This window comes from Stegostoma tigrinum, chromosome 13 (assembly GCF_030684315.1).
Source record: "Stegostoma tigrinum isolate sSteTig4 chromosome 13, sSteTig4.hap1, whole genome shotgun sequence".
Taxonomy (NCBI): domain Eukaryota; kingdom Metazoa; phylum Chordata; class Chondrichthyes; order Orectolobiformes; family Stegostomatidae; genus Stegostoma; species Stegostoma tigrinum.
In genome coordinates, this window is record NC_081366.1 from 13,819,296 (window position 1) to 13,835,321 (window position 16,026).

At 44.5% G+C, this 16,026-nt stretch overlaps 1 protein-coding gene across 2 annotated transcripts in view; it reads left to right on the plus strand.

Moving 5' to 3' along the window:
- faxdc2 (fatty acid hydroxylase domain containing 2) overlaps positions 1–16,026 on the plus strand; it is a 48,278-nt gene that overhangs the window by 2,565 nt on the left and 29,687 nt on the right. The window contains exon 2 of one of the 2 annotated variants that reach the window (XM_059650587.1): positions 11,786–11,900. The exons of the other annotated variant lie outside the window; for it this stretch is intronic. The gene's annotated coding sequence lies outside the window, so the exon portion shown is untranslated. The remainder of the gene's footprint in view (positions 1–11,785; positions 11,901–16,026) is intronic. 2 annotated transcript variants of the gene reach the window in all.

Consider the following 16,026-nt stretch of genomic DNA (forward strand, 5'->3'; position numbering starts at 1 on the left):
ATTGAGTGAAGTGGAGTGAAATCACTGCTTCACCTAGAAGGTGGGTCTGGGCCTTGGAATAGTGAGGAGGGACGAAGTACATGGGCCAGTGTTACACCTGCTGCCATTGCATGGGAAGATGCCATGTCAGTGTGTGGAATGTAGGTAGGAAGGTTTGAACAGACTGCTGTCCGTGCTCTGAGACCCAACCCTGTTAAGCCCTCTTTCCCTTCCGGTGAAGCAACAATTTATCTGCACTTCAATCAATCTGGGCTACTGCATTCTCTGCTCAGGTTGTCTGCTGTACATTGGGGATGCAAAGTGGAGACTGGACAACCTCTTTGCAGAACACCTACGTTGTGCCCACAAAAGAATGACCCTGAGCTTCCTATTGCTGCCCACTTCAACTCACCACTGTGTCCGTTGACCAATATCTTTATCTTAGGCTTGTTGCAGTGATCCAGCGAAGCTCAGTGCAAGCTGAAAAAGGTCTTGCAGTCTATCTCTACTCAATATCGAATTCAATAATTTTAGGTGCACCTTCCCCCATGTCTTTACTCCAATCCCCACACATCAGGCCTTGTAATCACAAGAGCTACTATTACAACCTACCCATTTTTAGGCGTTAATTATCCACATTAGCACCTATTGCTTCCCCCCCACCCCGGCTGACCTTTCCCTATTCCCTTCTCTGCCCAACTGTTGTTCTCTCTGGGCTTCAGCATTTTCTGATGAAGGGTCTAGGCCCAAAACATCAGCTTTCCTGCTCCTAAGTTGCTGCTTGGCCTGCTGTGTTCATTCAGCTCCACACCATATTATCTCCGATTCTCCAGCATCTGCAGTTCCTATTATCTCCTATTATCTCTACTTATCACTTACTTTTCCCCATCCCCCCAAACCCACCCCCAGCATATGTACCAAATTTTCCTAGCTACAGTCAGTTCTAAAGAAAGGTCACTGGACCCAAAACATTAATTCTGCTTTCACTTCACATATCCTGCCAGACCTGATGAGTTTTCCACGCAATTTCTGTTTTTCTTTCTGATTTCCAGTATCCACCGTTCTTTGGTGTTTTTTTTAATTGAATGGCCCATATTTGTGTGATGTGTTTTCATATACCTCAGAACAGTGCTCCATTAGGGCCTGTACACTCATCTCCAACTATTATTATTTGCTTTTACTGTTTCTTTTGTCTTCTCTTGGGACAGCTTCAATAAAAGCAAACTACTGCGGTTGCTAGAAATCTGAAATACAAACTAAACTAACTAGCAAGGATCTTTACATTGATTGCAATCTTTGTAATTTCCTGTTTGAAAAGTTTTTGCTTTCAGGCTACGTATCTGCCATGGAATCATTTTGTAAATATTAAGTCCATTACCATCTATTCAGTGGAGAAAAGTTGAATTTAATTGCTACTGTTATCAAGTTCAGGTGGAAATGTTCTGCAGTGTATTTTTACATATTTTATGAATAAAATATTCTCCTGGAAAGGAAAACAAAACTGCCCTTGAATTGTATGCCTGATGTGAAGGCTATATTGTAAACATAAAAATTGTTATAATTTTATTGAGACAAGTAAAATTTGAACATGTCACATGGACAAGTAAGAAGAGAAGTCTGAATTTTCAAGTCAAATGTTTTGCATTTTTTTTGCAAAGTTTATGAATAAAGTATATTCATAAAGTATATTCAAGTGGTGGGATGGGAGATGATCTGCAATATTGCATTGGAAACCCAGATGTTCAACGGTTCAGAGAAAGTAGGAGCTGCAGATGCTGGAGAATCTGAGACCACATGGTGTAGAGCTGGATGAACACAGCAGGCCAAGCAGCATCAGAGGAGCAGGAAGGCTGACGTTTCGGGCCCGAAACGCCAACCTTCCTGTTCAATGGTTCTGTTAGTGTCTTGTTGATCTCTGCTAGCTTGTTTCTAATTTCACCATTGAGTTTGTCATTCAGTTAGCCAGAGTGTTCTTACAAGGACCTGCACATGACATAATTACAACTCCAGTGCAGAACAGATAAGTTGAACAAATAAAACCATTATCTTTGGTCTTCATAACAAACTCTGTTTTCTCATCATTAGCTCCTTTCCAAGTTCTAGCCTGAGTTTGAACCAAGCTATTTACAATCCTGCAGCCTAAGTTGATCTCAAGATGAATGCCTGACCATTATCTGTACCATCAGTAAGGCTACCTATTTCAATCTCTGCAACATTGCCTGCCTCTGTCCCGGCTTCAACGGGGAGATGATGGTAGTATGGCTGGACTGCTAATCCAGAGATAACAAAGTGTGGAGCTGGATGAACACAGCAGGCCAAGCAACATCTTAGGAGCACAAAAGCTGATGTTTCGGGCTTAGACCCTTTTCTGATGAAGTGTCGAGGCCCGAAATGTCAGCTTTTGTGCTCCTAAGATGCTGCTTGGCCTGCTGTGTTCATCCAGCTCCACATTTTGTTATCTCGGATTCTCCAGCATCTGCAGTTCCCATTATCTCTGCTAATCCAGAGACCCAGATAATGTTCTGGGGACACAGGTTTGAATCCTGCCACGGCAGATGGTAGAAATCAAAGTCAATAAAAATACCTGGAATTGAGAATCTAATGATGACCATGAATCCATTGTCAATTGTCAGGAAAAACCCATCTGGTTTACTAATGTCCTTTAGGGAAAGAAACTGCCATCCTTACTTGGTCTGGCCTACATGTGACTCCAGACCCACAGCAATGTGGTTGAATCTGAACTGCCCTCTGGGCAATTAGGGATGGGCAATAAATGTTGCCTAGGCAGTGAAACCCTCATCCGGTATCTGAATAAAGGAAAAAACTCATCTGTCACTGAAACCTTAATCCATTTCTTTGTATTTGTCCATTTTAATACAACCCTGGCTGGCCCCACTCAGAAAATTTAAATCATCCAAAACTCTGTGTCTGTTATCAAACTCACTCCTTTACTTTTTGCTTATTGTTGTCCTGCATGCTTCAGTAATATACACTTCCCATCATAAAACAAAGAACTGAGGATGTTGGAAATCTGAAGCATGTGAATGTGCTCGTAAAACTCAGCAGTTCAGGCAACATGTAATGTAAGGTAAACATGTTGAGTCATATGACCCTACTTCTAAACATTACAAAATTTTCCACCTTGCTTCTACACACTGCCATGGTCCTGGCAGAGGTTAAAATATCACTGACAGAAGTGTTGAATATTTGGGTTTCCCAATCAATATTATATCCCACCCTGCACCCACTGCTCTCAAGTTGCCTCCCAGGATCTCCATGGTCTTGTCCCTTCTCACTCCTGTCATCTCCTCCAGCTTCATGACCCTCTGAGATGCCAACAACCCTCCATTCAGCCCTCTTGAGGAGCCTTGTGTTCAATTGTACCACCATTCAGCTTCTAAGGCCCTAAGCTCTAGATTATCCTCCTTTAACCTCTTTGAATGTCTATCTTGCCAATCGCTTTAAACAAGCTTTTGGTCATCTTCCCAACCTTTTGTAATGTTTTATAATGCTCCTGTGAAGCACCTTGGGATACTTTATTATATTAATTGTGCCATTTAAATACGAGTTGTTACTGATGGACTTGAGACCACTAAAACTTTGCTCCACTTCACTGACACCTCCTAGGATGTGCTGCTGAAGTCAGTTAGAAGCCAGAGTGAGATACCATTCTCCAGGAAAAAAAAACCTGATTGTTATTTCAGACATACCATCTTGTTTTTACAAAGTGTAGAGCTGGATGAACACAGCTGCTGCTAAGATGCTGCTTGGCCTGCTGTGTTCATCCAGCTCTACACTTAGTTATCTCGGATTCTCCAGCATCTGCAGTTCCTATTATCTATGGTATGTTTGAAGGTGGCCTAGAAGACTTGTGCCAGGTGGATTTTGCCACATGTGTTGACTCAGTGCAGGAAAACATTTAATAACCGAACCAGATCAGGAAAGGGGGGTACAGTTGGAAATTCACCCACATGGCTACCGTGCACATCCTCAATCTGCCACAAAGCAACACTTTCACATTATTTCTCACAAGCACTTACCTTGCAAGAACATCTTTCCTATTCATTTCCTAACAACCCCGTTATCCATTCATTATCATTCACTCAGAGGCATGTACATTGTAATGTTGTACCCTTGTCGTCACCTCCATCCACTGAGGTAGCAGATGCCATTTAACTGTTCTATTTTTAGCCCTTCAGTGAAAACAGCAAAGAACACTTGTGAGTATGTGACAGGACAGGAGGTAGTACTCCACAGGTTCTGCAGCTGTCATCAGCAGAGGAGGAAGTGCTGGAGATCACTGGCATTTTAACAACACTCACCTTTGGAATATGGGAACTCCCTGCTTCCTGGAGACATAATCAAACATCAGAGAGCCTCACATCATTCAAAATGTAGCCAATTACAATACAAAATGCTGCGGATGCTGGATATTTGAAGTAAAGATTTAAAAAAACAGAGAAAGCTGACCAGGTCAGATAGCGTCTGTTAAGAGAGAAACAGAGTCAACATTTCAGTGCAATTGAACCCATTTCCACAGCTGCATTTCCTTCCTCAGCGACTGTCTCTGGTTTCAGTTTATTCCAAAATTGCAATCTTCATGTTGTGATTACAGCCATCACCAAGATAACCTGGCAGCACAGTAGCTCAGTGGTTAGCACTGCTGCCTACAGCACAAAGAACCCAGCTTTGATTCCACCCTCGGGTGACTGTCTGTGTGGAGTTTGCACGTTTTCCTTGTGTCTGTATAGGTTTCTTCCAGGTACTCTGGCTTCCTCCCACAGTACAAAGATGTGCAGGTTAGACAGTTTGGCCGTGCTAAGTTGCCCATGGTATCCATGGGATGTACAGGCTAGGTGTATTAACCATGGGAAATGCAGTGTTGTAGGGATAGAATAGGGCAGTGAGTCTGGGTGGGCTATTTTTTCAGAGGGTTGGTGTGGACCTAGTGGGCTGAATGGCCTGCTTCCACACTGTCAGGAGATTATGATCCAGAACTGATTGTCCTTGCCACCTTTGAAGATGCATTCCAAATGTGCCAATTCTGTTACTTAACTCTAAATATTAACTCTACTTATCTCCATATTACTGCCTGGCCTGTTGAGTTTGCACAGCAGGTTTTAGATTTAGTGCAGTCAATTTGATTTTGTTTCAATCACAAGTGAGATATGATCATTTTTACAGTGTTAATTTGCAACAGGACTAATGCACATCTTCCCTCATTTCTCAGAGATGCCCAAACATTACAGGAGTTCTTTTTACGGGGAGTGTGCTGTCACCTAACTTTAGAAACATAGAAACACAGAAGATAGGAGCAGGAAGAGGCCATTCAGCCCTTTGAGTCTGCTCTGCCATTCATCATGATTATGGCTGATTGTCCAACTCAATAGCCGAATTCTGCTTTCTTCCCATAACTTCTGATCCCGTTTGCCCCAAGTGTTATATCTAGCCACCTTTTGAATACTTTCAATGTTTTGGCATCCTGTGGTAATGACTTCAACAGGCTCACCACTCTTTGGGTCTCCTCATCTCTGTACTAAATGGTCTGCCATGAATCCTCAGACTGTTACCCCTGGTGCTGGGCACACCCACCATCGGGAATGTCCTCCCTGCATCTACCCTGTCCAATCCTGTTCGAATTTTACATGTCTGTCTGACATTCCCCCCTTATTTATCTGAACTTCAGTGAAAATGATCCTAACCTAGTTAATGTCTCCTCACACATTAATCCCACCATCCCCTGAATCAGCCTGGTAAATTTTTGCTGCATGACCTCGAGAGCAAGAGCATCTTTCCTCAGAAAAGGAGGAAAAAACTCAAAAAAACTTTGGCTCACTATCCCAGAACTGAGATACTCTCACATTGGAGAGGAAGGTTAAAATAGGTGGTGTGTGTTTAACATCCAGTGAATCGAACAGCGGTAGCAGGTTCCACAGCCGACAGCCTACATAGGAGGGTACAGCCCTTCTCAATCTCCACTTGGCTGGACGCATGTGTAGCCCCGAGGCTGTCAATGAGAAGGAGAACCAAGGGAAAGCCAACAGTGCGATACTGTGTCCACAATCACAGCAAGAACGCAGGAGCCTGCCTGAAAAATGAGCAGATTGATGTCTCAGGCTGTTCTGATGATGCACTCATCTGTGAATAGAATGGGAAGACCAAAGGAATATTAAATGTGAAGTGAGAAATGAAAAAGCCATTTTTTTTTGCTATTTGTTCATGGGATGCGGGTGTCACTAGTTAAGCCAGCAACTATTATCGATCCCCAAATGCCAATAGGGCAATTAAGAGTCAACCACATTGCTTGGAGAGTCACATATAGACCACACCAGGTGAGGCACTTTCCTAAAGGGCAATAGTGAACTAGATGGGTTTTTACCACAATCGACAATGGTTTTATGGTCACCGTGAGGATAGCTTTTATTTCTAGATTAACCGATTCCAGCTGTTGGTCAGCAGCATGTTTTGGAAAGAACAACACACGTGAACACAACAGCACAAGAATCAGGTATAGAAATTGGCCATTCAGCCCCTTAAGGCTGTTTTACCAATCAGTGAGATCATGGACAATTTGGTTGAGGCCTCAAATCCATTTTCCTGTCTGCCACCAGAACTGTAGACTCCCTTGTCGATTGAAAAATCTGTTCAAATTATCTTTTTAATTTGTATGTATTTGGTCGTTCCATCTCAGCTTATTTCTGGTGAAGAAATGGGTGGGAATGCTTAAGGGAGAGATGGGATTGTGTATGAGGGGGCTTGTCAGGGAAAGACAGAAGAGTTGGTGTGGTGGAGAAGAGCTTGTTAGAGAGGGATATTTGGGGAAGGGATGTGCATTGGAGAGGTATCTGTTTTTGGGGAGAATCTGTGTTGGGATGCATTGGAGAGGGAGTTACATTGGAAAGAGAGAGAGAGATTGTATTGCAGAGGAAGCTGTGTTGGGGAGGGTTTGAGGTGTGAGGTTATGATGTAATGTGTTTGAGGAATATTGGAGCAAGGTTGTGTAACATAGGAGGTGAGCAGTATGGCCTCTCAAAGTTTAGGTGGACAAATTGCAAATCATCAGTGTTTTTAATGTTTGTCAATGGAATAGGTTGCATTAATCATAGAACGTTACAGTACGGAAACATTACGCAACTTGGCCATATTGAGAAGTTTTCACAATTAATCTAGTCCCACTTGCCTGCGTTTGGTCCCAATATCTCCATACCTCTTCCAAACATGTATCTCCAAATGTTTCTTAAAAAACAAAATTGTACTCACCTCCACCACGCCCTCTGGCAGCCTGCTCCAGACAATTACCAACCTCTGTGTGAAAATGTTGTCTCTCTGAACTGTTTTGTATCTCTCCCCTCTCACCTTAAACTAATGCCCTCTAGTTTTAGGTTCCATTACCATGGGGAGACACTGTTGGCTATCTATCTACACAATTTGAGAGAATGGCGTGAGCTGGCTGTGTTCACAAAACGTGTGCAAGCTGATCTCATATTTATTTACTATTGGCAGGAAGGTTCACATCAGTGGAGATCACTAAGATTAAAATGTTGGCTACAACTCACGAAAGGAGGTAAATCCATTGCTGTCTGTAGGAGGGCAGAAGTAATTAGGGTCACGTGACAGTGACACAACCCACACGAAAAGCTGTGAAACTACTGAGTGGTGGATTTTGGTGGCAGTGTTAGGTGACTATGGCTGGGGCCCGATAGAAAGCAGATAGCATGGCACTGCCCATATGTTTGGAACCTCACAAAAGAATGGCAGATGGAATTGTTGTTTGGAAAGGTCTTGTATAACCACTGACTTTTACATTTTCACAATCGAATTACCTGATAAAAGTTGGCATTGAAAGTTCGGTTTTGTATTGTGTTCCAACTAATACTCAGGTTTGCTTATCTTTTGGTTTTCTGTTATTTCTACTGTTTTTTTCTTGTGAATTCTGGTTTTGCCACCGAGATGGCACTGGAGAGTGGAGACCTTATACGTTTTTCATTGTACTCATTTCTTCCTCTACTTGTGTACATGTAAAATCTAAATCTAATTCTAATGAAACAATTTTATTAAATTGAAAAGGTATTAACAATGTGAGCACTAGAGGGCAGCCAACTCAAGTATGAACAGGAACACTGCAAAATAGAACTCTCAGCTCAACAAAATGAAAACATTTGTCCAGTAATTCCACTGTGAAAATGTGGAAATCAATAGAAGTGTGCTACACAGAGTGTTAAGCGTTTTAAGCACAGACTATCAGCACAGGATACTCATGGGATAAGTACAACATAGAGTACATAAATCTCCCTGCAGTGTGGGGCATGGAAACTTAAGAAAGAGGAATAGGCCATTCAGTCCATCAAGCCTGACTGTTCTTCCATAAGATTATGGCTGATCTGCACCCGGCCTCACCACCTCTTTACTGCCAGCAAATCCAAGCTGTCAGCTCCTTGATACATGAAAAATCTATCTACCTCCTCCAAACATTTTCAATGATCCAGCCTGCATAACTCTGAGGTACAGAATTCCAGATTTTCACTACCCTCTGGAGAAACAACAATTCCTTTGCATCTTAAGTTTTAAATATGTGTCCTCTTATTCTGTAAGTATGCCCCCTAGTTTGAGATTTCCCCACTCGTTGAAACATCTCAACATCCAACCTGTCAAGCTGCCTTACAATCTTGCATATTTCAATAAGATCACCACCTCATTCTTCTAAACTCACTTAAATAAAGGCATTACCTGTTTAGACATTCTTGATGTGAGCCTCTTCATTCCAGGCATCAGCCTAGATTGTCTCTTTTGAAATGGTTCCAGTTCCACTCCAAAGATAAAGGCTGAGGGATCTGGGTGTTCTTGCACAAGAAACATAAAACATTTGCGTGTAGGCACAGCAAGTAATTAAGAAGGCAAATGGAATGCTGATTACTAAAAAGGGGATGTCTCGTTACAATTGTACATTGTACTGATGAGGTAGCATCTGGAATATTGTGTTTTTGGTTTCCTAATTAAGAAAGGATACCAAAAACACACAATATTCCAGATGCTACCTCATTAGTACAATTGTAACAAGACATCCCCTTTTCAGTAATCAACATTCCATTTGCCTTCTTAGTTACTTGCTGTGCCTGCACGCAAATGTTTTATCTTTTTTGTGCAAGAACACCCAGATCCCTCTGCGCTGCCATTTTTTTGGAGTCCGGCTGTCCGTTTAAATAATTGTCTGTATTTTGATTCTTCCTTCCAAAGTGTATGGCCTCACACTTTCTTACATTGAACTCCATCTGCCAAACTTTTGCCCACTCACTCAACCAAACTATAATTGTATTGCAAATTACTGATGTGCTCATCGCAACATGCCCTCCCAACTATTTTTGTATCCCCAGCAAATGTAGATACATTACACTCTGCCCAGTCCTCCAAGTCACTAATATAATAGTAGATATTTGAGGCTCTTGGACCGACCATTGTGGCAGTCCATTGGTTGTGTCTTTCTAACCTGAAAAAAGACCCATTAATCCTGACTCTGTCTTCTGTGGGTTAACCAATCCTCAATCCATGCTAATACATAATTTTCAATGACATGAGATCCTATCTTGTGCAAGAAGCTTGAACATGGCCTCTTCTGGGAATCCAATAACACTATCTCCACCAGTTCTCCTTTAGCCTCCTTTACACAGTTCTATCAAACATTCTTAACCTGAGTTAGATAAAACACTCTCTTCTCTTTTAAAGCTTACTTTCCTCTTTTAAAATCAAAGTAAAGTCTTCTCCACATGACAGATAATGGAAACTGCAGATGCTGGAGAATCCGAGATAACATAGGATCTGGATGAACAAAGCAGGCCAAGCAGCATTTTAGGAGCACAAAAGCTGACATTTCGGGCCTAGACCCTTCATGAAGGGTCTCAGCCCGAAACGTCAGCTTTTCTGCTCCTAAGATGCTGCTTGGCCTGCTTTGTTCATCCAGATCCACACTTTGTTATCTCGGATTCTCCAGCATCTGCAGTTTCCATTATTTCTGACAGCAATCAGTGATTGAACATAGAGCTTTAATTGAGATCTGCTGTTGTTAAATGCATGCTAACTGCCTGAGAATTAAATCAAATGAAATTATATCACTTTCTTTGACATGCATATTGGAGTAAATATATTTAAATCCTGATCTATAAAATATTTTAACAAATACACTGTCACAGCAGGGTTTTTCAAAAGTAATTGCATGACATAGATTAACAAAGTCCATGAGTCCCCTGTCTATTTCCCTGCATTTTCAGGAGGCGTCTTTCATTAAAAATTAAACCAACCTGCTACATTTCCCTTCCTGAATGATATTTCTCTTATCAACAGAGATATCCTCAGCAAAGGTATTTTACTGGCTTTGATACTCTAACCTTTGCCCATCCCTTCCAACTCTAACCCCAATTTACTGTTTCTCAGATGTTTATCCATCTACTTCTGCATTTAAAAATTGATGAAGATTCTGCTTGTACCGCTCCAAACCTAGGCTTCAACATTTACCCATATTAAATCATTAGTTCTCTTCAGAAGTGGAATTTTCACAGTTCCCTGTCTTTGTTACTTATTCAGCTGTTGCTAATGATTTCTGTACTTGTAATCTTTGGTTGCGAAGTTTCATTGCTTTATCACCCATGACTTTTGTTCTGTTTTAAGAATCTAAACATTGTCTTTGAATGACTGTTGAAATTTAAAAAAAAACTCAACACAAGGACCAAACTGAATATATATCTGTCTTTGATCTGTCAATTGCTTTTAGTTTTCAATTTCCCAAAGTTTTGCCCCATCATAGATGCATTTCTTTAATCCAAATTTATTCCTCAGATCAAACAACCTCATTTTCTTTTTGTTCATTGGAACTTCACTGCTATCTTAAAAATTAACACAAGGAGGGTTTTATTTTTGACTGAGTTTGTATTTGCATTGAGGTATGTCCATCAAACAGTACAGGCAGGCCTAGGTTCCAACCTTAAGTCCACTCACAAGTCAATTTATACACAAGTCTGAACACAATGCAGAACAATGTAACATAGCTGTTTCTAATTATGAGGAAATATTCATATGTTGGATGTTTAAAATTATTATTACTACACCCTGTATGGGATTGCATTCATGAATACAAGGATTTCATATGTTGGACTTTGGTAAATCAGGGACTCCTGTACACTGCATTGTGATGGAAGGTGTATAGTTTATAATATTCTTTTTGGAATTTGGATTTCAAAATAAATGCAAATAAGTGTTGGTTACTTCCGTTAAGTTTATTTTACCATTACCTGAGATCATAATAGCATACAACATACACATAGGGGAAGTAAAGATGGTCGTAACTACTGTGTAAGGGCTTCGGGTCTGATGAGCAATCAAGACGCACTGGAAGGTTAAACATTAATCAGGATTTGCGCACCTGAATACCATAGTGTCCCCTGTTGGGAAGTGTCTATGTGTGTACTTGGAAAAGGATTATGCTAGCAATGATGGTGAAATACTGCTTCTTTCACACACAAAGTGTTAGTTCCTGTTAGCAAAAGTGTACTCGTTTGAAGTTGGATTTTCAATAGTAACATTAATAAAAAGAGTATCAATCCAGGAGATGAATATTGGCCATAGCATACACCTGTTCTTGTCAAAGCTAATTCCACATCTTGACAAAGTCATTGCTTAGCACCAGCAGCAAGTTTCAAATTACAACAGTAACTCACTGTGTAGGTAGTTCATTAACTATTAAATACTTTGAGATGTTGTGAAAGTGCTATATAATTGCAAATGCTTTAACATAAATGCTTTAACTTATTTTGCACAGAAAACAATGTGTTGGGGAGAGTCAGAGGACATTTCATAACCTGGCAGAGAAGCTTAGAAGCAAAATATTTGAGAAACCCTGCTCTAGGCCATCCCATTAAACACTCCCAGGGCAGGTAAAGTATATGCTCTTTACAGAGTAAATCATTTTCTATTGTTTCCATCAAATACTCCCAAGGCAGGCACAATATGTTATATATAAAGCAGTCTCTACTCTGTCTCATCAAAGGTTTCCAGGGCAGGCACAATATATGGTATATATAAATTTCCTTCCACAATGTTCTATCAAACACTACCAGAACAGGTACAGCATAAGAGATAATGGGAACTGCAGATGCTGGAGAATCCAAGACAACAAAATGTAAGGCTGGATGAACACAGCAGGCCAAGCAGCATCTCAGGAGCACAAAAGCTGACGTTTCGGGCCTAGACCCTTCATCAGAGAGGGGGATGGGGAGAGGGAACTGGAATAAATAGGGAGAGAGGGGGAGGCGGACCGAAGATGGAGAGTAAAGAAGATAGGTGGAGAGAGTATAGAAGATAGGTGGAGAGAGTATAGTTGGGGAGGTAGGGAGGGGGATAGGTCAGTCCAGGGAAGACGGACAGGTCAAGGAGGTGGGATGAGGTTAGTCGGTAGCTGGGGGTGCGGCTTGGGGTGGGAGGAAGGGATGGGTGAGAGGAAGAACAGGTTAGGGATGCAGAGACAGGTTGGACTGGTTTTGGGATGCAGTGGGTGGAGGGGAAGAGCTGGGCTGGTTGTGTGGTGCAGTGGGGGGAGGGGACGAACTGGGCTGGTTTAGGGATGCAGTTGGGGAAGGGGAGATTTTGAAACTGGTGAAGTCCACATTGATACCATTAGGCTGCAGGGTTCCCAGGCGGAATATGAGTTGCTGTTCCTGCAACCTTCGGGTGGCATCATTGTGGCACTGCAGGAGGCCCATGATGGACATGTCATCTAAAGAATGGGAGGGGGAGTGGAAATGGTTTGCGACTGGGAGGTGCAGTTGTTTATTGCGAACTGAGCGGAGGTGTTCTGCAAAGCGGTCTGCAAGCCTCCGCTTGGTTTCCCCAATGTAGAGGGAGCCACACCGGGTACAGTGGATGCAGTATACCACATTGGCAGATGTGCAGGTGAACCTCTGCTTAATGTGGAATGTCATCTTGGGGCCTGGGATGGGGGTGAGGGAGGAGGTGTGGGGGCAAGTGTAGCATTTCCTGCGGTTGCAGGGGAAGGTGCCGGGTGTGGTGGGGTTGGAGGGCAGTGTGGAGCGAACAAGGGAGTCACGGAGAGAGTGGTCTCTCTGGAAAGCAGACAGGGGAGGGGATGGAAAAATGTCTTGGGTGGTGGGGTCGGATTGTAAATGGCGGAAGTGTCGGAGGATGATGCGTTGTATCCAGAACAGCATAAGTTGGATAAGGAGTAAAACTGCACCTATTCTACACCTTTTTAAACAATTTATTAAAACATCTGGCTGTCACTGGCAAGGCCAGCAATAATTGTCTGTTTCTAGTTTCCTTGGAGTACTGGCAGCCTCTAAGTACCACAGCCATTTACACAACCCAGTTGTTTGGAAACAAATATTTATCTGAATCATGACCCGTGCAGAACTCGTGGTTACACGTTGTTTAAAGACCCTGTAGTGGTCTTTCTCCCTACTGTCACTCCTAACAGTCTTCAGAGAGTACACAGTGTGAGCTGGATGATTCCTCTCTATTCTCCCTGCCTCCCTATGTCCCTCAATTCCGTCACTCCATCCTCTCTCTGTTCATTCCCTCCCTCCTCCCTATTCCCTCCCTCTTCTCTCTCCCTCCCTATTACATCCCTCCTCTCTCCCTCCCTATGTCCCTCTTCCGTCACTCCCTCTCTCTGTTCATTCCCTCCCTCTTCCCTATTCCTTCCCTCTTCTCTCTCCCTCCCTCTGTATTACTTCCCTCCTCTCTCCCTCCCTATTCCCCTCTATTCCGTCACTCCATCCTCTCTCTGTTCATTCCCTCCCTCCTCCCCTCTATTCCGTCACTCCATCCTCTCTCTGTTCATTCCCTCCCTCTTCTCTCTCCCTCCCTCCCTATTTCCCTCTCCCTATTTCCCTCTCTCCCTCCCTATTTCCCTCTATTCCATCACTCCATCCTCTCTCTGTTCATTCCCTCCCTCCTCCCTATTCCCGCCCTCCCTATTTCCTACCCTCCCTCCCTCTCTCCCTATTTCCCTCTCTCCCTATTTCCCTCTCTCCCTCCCTCCCTCCCTATTTCCCCCTCTCCCTCCCTCCCTATTTCCCCCTCTCCCTCCCTCCCTATTTCCCTCTCTCCCTATTTCCCTCTATTCCATCACTCCATCCTCTCTCTGTTCATTCCCTCCCTCCCTATTTCCTTCCTTCCCTCCCTCCCTATTTCCTTCCCTCCCTCCCTATCTCCTTCCCTCCCTCCCTATCTCCTTCCCTCCTCCCTATTTCCTTCCCTCTCTCCCTCCCTATTTCCTTCCTTCCCTCCCTCCCTCCCTATTTCCTTCCCTCCCTCCCTATCTCCTTCCCTCCCTCCCTATCTCCTTCCCTCCTCCCTATTTCCTTCCCTCTCTCCCTCCCTATTTCCTTCCCTCCCAATTTCCCTCCCTCTCTCCCTATTTCCTTCCTTCCCTCCCTCCCTATTTCCTTCCCTCCCTCCCTATTTCCTTCCCTCTCTCCCTCCCTATTTCCTTCCCTCTCTCCCTCCCTACTTCCTTCCCTCCCTCTTTCCCTCCCTCCTTCCTTCCCTCCCTCCCTCCTTCCTTCCCTCCCTCCCCCCCTCCTTCCCTCCCTCCCCCCCTCTTTCCCTCCCTCCCTCTGTTCATTCCCTCCCTCCCTCTGTTCATTCCCTCCCTCCCTCTGTTCATTCCCTCCCTCCCTCCGTTCATTCCCTCCCTCCCTCCGTTCATTCCCTCCCTCCCTCCGTTCATTCCCTCCCTCGCTCCGTTCATTCCCTCCCTCCGTTCATTCCCTCCCTCGCTCCGTTCATTCCCTCCCTCCGTTCATTCCCTCCCTCCCTCTCTTCATTCCCTCCCTCCCTCTGTTCATTCCCTCCCTCCCTCTGTTCATTCCCTCCCTCCCTATTTCCTTCCTTCCCTCCCTCCCTATTTCTTTCCCTATCTCCTTCCCTCCTCCCTATTTCCTTCCCTCCCTCCCTATTTCCTTCCCTCTCTCCCTCCCTATTTCCTTCCCTCCCTTCCTATTTCCCTCCCTCTCTCCCTATTTCCTTCCTTCCCTCCCTCCCTATTTCCTTCCCTCTCTCCCTCCCTACTTCCTTCCATCCCTCTTTCCCTCCCTCCTTCCTTCCCTCCCTCCCTCCTTCATTCCCTCCCTCCTTCATTCCCTCCCTCCCTCCCTCTGTTCATTCCCTCCCTCCCTCCGTCTGTTCATTCCCTCCCTCCCTCTGTTCATTCCCTCCCTCCCTCTGTTCATTCCCTCCCTCCCTCCCTCTGTTCATTCCCTCCCTCCCACCCTCTGTTCATTCCCTCCCTCCCACCCTCTGTTCATTCCCTCCCTCTGTTCATTCCCTCCCTCCGTTCATTCCCTCCCTCCCTCCGTTCATTCCCTCCCTCCCTCCGTTCATTCCCTCCCTCCCTCTGTTCATTCCCTCCCTCTGTTCATTCCCTCCCTCCCTCTGTTCATTCCCTCCCTCCCTCTGTTCATTCCCTCCCTCCCTCTGTTCATTCCCTCCCTCTGTTCATTCCCTCCCTCCCTCTGTTCATTCCCTCCCTCCCTCTGTTCATTCCCTCCCTCTGTTCATTCCCTCCCTCCCTCTGTTCATTCCCTCCCTCCCTCTGTTCATTCCCTCCCTCTGTTCATTCCCTCCCTCCCTCCGTTCATTCCCTCCCTCCCTCTGTTCATTCCCTCCCTCCCTCCGTTCATTCCCTCCCTCCCTCCGTTCATTCCCTCCCTCCCTCCGTTCATTCCCTCCCTCCCTCCGTTCATTCCCTCCCTCCCTCCCTCTGTTCATTCCCTCCCTCCCTCCCTCTGTTCATTCCCTCCCTCCCTCCCTCCCTCTGTTCATTCCCTCCCTCCGTTCATTCCCTCCCTCCCTCCCTCCCTCCCTCTGTTCATTCCCTCCCTCCCTCCCTCCCTCCCTCTGTTCATTCCCTCCCTCCCTCCCTCCCTCTGTTCATTCCCTCCCTCCCTCCCTCTGTTCAGTCCCTCCCTCCCTCCCTCCCTCTGTTCAGTCCCTCCCTCCCTCCCTCTGTTCAGTCCCTCCCTCCCTCCCTCTGTTCAGTCC